The sequence below is a fragment of the Microcebus murinus genome, chromosome 4 (genome assembly GCF_040939455.1).
Source record: "Microcebus murinus isolate Inina chromosome 4, M.murinus_Inina_mat1.0, whole genome shotgun sequence".
Lineage (NCBI taxonomy): Eukaryota > Metazoa > Chordata > Mammalia > Primates > Cheirogaleidae > Microcebus > Microcebus murinus.
In genome coordinates, this window is record NC_134107.1 from 54108436 (window position 1) to 54111857 (window position 3422).

At 41.7% G+C, this 3422-nt stretch overlaps 1 pseudogene; it reads left to right on the forward strand.

Annotated features, from left to right (window-relative positions):
* Window positions 1-1949: 1949 nt before the first annotated feature.
* LOC105859894 (DCN1-like protein 3 pseudogene) lies at window positions 1950-2859 on the forward strand (annotated as a pseudogene).
* The last annotated feature ends 563 nt before the right edge of the window (window positions 2860-3422 follow it).

Below are 3422 nucleotides of genomic sequence, written 5' to 3' on the forward strand. Positions count from 1 at the left end.
TACCTAAAGAAACCTTCTAATAGGAATGGCATAGACCAAAATAAAAAGGGAACTCGAATAAGAGTTTTAAATGCAGCATCAGAAGGGATTTTTAAAAAATAATAAATATCCTTATATACCTGAGAGAATTTATTATATTCATTAAACAAGAACATGAAATATACAACTCTCTAAATTTACTCTTGTTTAGAGAATGTAAAGAGAGCTTAGAAAATACGATTAATAAAAGTCTCAGAAAGAGAAAACAGAAGGAAATAAGCTATCAAGAAATTAATTCAAGAAAGTTTCTTTGAACTGAAAGACAGATCAAAAAGCCCACCAAATGCATAGTACAATAAATAGATGAAAGACGTTTCAAATCAAGGAACATTGTTGTAAAATATAAGAATACTGACAACAAAGAAAACATAGTAAAACCTTCTTGGAAAAAAAGAAGTCACATCAGATATCAGAGTGGCATCAGATTTTGAGCAGCTGATGCCACATATATGACACAAATTCTACAAAATAATGCTTGAAAGCCTCAAGATTTTGTGCCACATTCTGTCCAACCAAGGGTTTCACATATGATAGGAAAGTTATCAGTAGTCTAGATTGGAAATATCACTTTTCAATAATGGACATCCAGTGTTTCTTGAGGCTCATTAACACACGTACTAAAGGCTCATGTCCTATTTCCTGTTTCAACAGTCCTGTTTTCTCACTTCCTCAGAGGTAAAGAGGGGACCTTCTTGTTAAAGGTGGCTGTTCAACCACAAGTATTTATCTTCCCTCCTTCCTAAGATCCTGTTAAAATGACAGTGAAGGAATAAGAAAGCTTTTAATCTTTATACATTTTTCAAGCCTTTTTTCCTTTAATATAATTATCTGTAATGTTGTTTCTGTTCTCTGTTGCTTCTAAACCCATTTTACATTTGCTTCTAAGTCTATTTTAAAGTAGAGAATGGCTTTATTTATTTATTTATTTATTTATTTATTTATATGTTCTCTAGCTTTTCCAGCTACCTATTTTCTGGAGTTTTAGGATCTCTTTTAGTCTTGACTATTATAGAGCTTGTAATGTTTCTAACTTTCTTTAACAAACAAAATAGTTGTTTTCTAAAATTATCTACTTTCTGGAATAAATTTTCATATGTTTCTTTACATCTACAATTATGCATGTGATGTTTATCAATTCTTTATTTGTAGCCAAATTTTATACTGATCTTAATTTTTTTTTCTGTTCACACCTCCTGTTTGTCTAATAATGCTCTCTTCCTTCATTGCCTGGGCTCTGCCTTTAGACCTTGAGTTGGAATGACAGATAATATATTATATTAGTCAGTCAGCTTCCTAGGGCCATGGAAAAAGAAAAGGAGGGGCATCGTGGACAGCTTATTATTTGAGAAATCCTTACTTTGTGTTCCCGTCTCTGTGAAAAGGCTCACTACACTTCTATTTGCATATCCTATATTCTCACTGTCCCTATAGCATAATGGTTTAAATGCTTGATGAAATAAAATACCAAGTTATGGGACGTTGTTAACTGTACATAGAAACAGTATGAAGGAGGCCTGAAGGAGTTTGGTTAGGCCATAAAAGATGCCCAATGTGTTTTCAGAAACTCATTGAGGTAGAGCTTTGGGTCTGCAGCCAGTGGGCAGCAGATGAAGAGGAGGCAGTAACAGTGATGAAGAGGAGTCAGTGGCAGTGGTGAAGAAGAGGCTGCAGCAGTGGTGGGGAGCCTGGAAACGTGAGCCAGGACCATAGCTGGTTTGGACCTGCAGGGCCGCCGTCGTGTCCAGAAAGGGTTTGGCTGGAGGCGTTTCTGGAGCGGTTTGGCTGGAGGCGTTTCTGGAGCAGCTGTTGGCAGGCACCTCTGGCTGATGGCATGTTGAGGTACATGGGCCAGTGGTAGCTAGGGCACCCGATGCAGAGGGGGCCACCCTAGAGGCCGGGTCCCTAGCACCATGGGCCATTGTGTCACCAAGTGCACAAATCCCTCATCGAACCTTCAGCAAGAACGGAGACCGTGACTCCCACAGCAAGTCACAAAGCAGGTGGGTGCAGGCCACTGTGAGGAGCAGGTGCCACCCTGTGGCAAGCCAGGTGAGGATATCCTCCTCAATGGGACCAAGAAGGCGGACACTGCCACTGAGGCCTGCCAGCTGCCAACGTCCTCGAGAATTGCTGGAAGGGAGTCAAAGTGCAATGCTGAAAAGTCTTCCTTGCAGAGATTGGAAGAACTGTTAGGCGCTGCAAGGATGAGCTGGAGGATACAATTTTGGAGGAAGGCACAGAGCGCTTTTGCAATGACCTGTGTGTCGACCCTGCAGGATTTCGAGTGCTGCTCTTGGCTTGGAAGTTCGAGGCTGCAACCATGTGCAAATTCACCAGGAAGGAGTTTTTTGATGGCTGCAAAGCAGTAAGTGCATACAGCCTTGATGGAATCTGTGCACGGTTCCCCAGCCTCTTAACGGAAGCCAAACAAGAGGATACATTCAAGGGTCTTTACTGGTTTGCATTTCAGTTTGGCCTGGACTCTGAAGAAGGGCAGGGGTCACTACATCAGGAAATAGCCATTGCCCTGTGGAAACTAGTTTTACCCAGAACAATTCTCTAGTATTGGACCAATGGCTCAACTTCCTAATGGAGAACCTCTCGGGGATCCAGCGCATCACCCGGGACACTTGGAACATGTTCCTTAACTTCACTCAGGTGATTGCCCGGATCCTCAGCAACTACAGTGAGGATGAAGCCTGGCCAAGTTTCTTCTATACCTTCGTGGACTGGATAATGGAGCGAAGGAAAAGAGAAGGGGGAAGGAGAGGTACACTAAGCTCAGGGCCAGAGGTCGTGTGTGCTGAGGAGCTGACTTAGTGGCTCTGTCCCAGGCAGCAGCAAGCATCTGCCCACCTCCCTGCAGCCAACCAAGGAATTGGACCTTTGTGGAAATTACTGGAGACCCAGATATTTTCTACTTTACACCTTTCTCTGCCTTGTATCTGAAAGGGATCTAAAAGGCTGTATCATGTTTTAGTCACTTTGTTCATTTTTTGGTTATTCTTGTTATTTCTTTTTGGGGAGGGATCCCCCAAAATATTTTTGAACCTGGCTTCATGTTGTGTATCTTTCTTCGAAGGCTTCAGATAGAATAAGCCTGCCATTTCTTGCACAAGTTAGATATTTTTGTGGGGGAGGGTGTCAAGCAGGGTGGGGGATGGGACTGTTAGTTGAATTAACATTACAAAATGATACAGTGCCAGGTCTCAGTTTTGCATGTTGCTTTTCAGGGTAGGTCTGTACTGTGTATAGCGCTGTTTACATGGTTGAATTTAGGTTGTAATAATTATTTTTAAACATTTACACAGATGTGAATAGGAGTGTTAACTGTTAACCACATTGCATTAATTCCCAGGCGATTTAGAGCTCTTGGAGAGCCA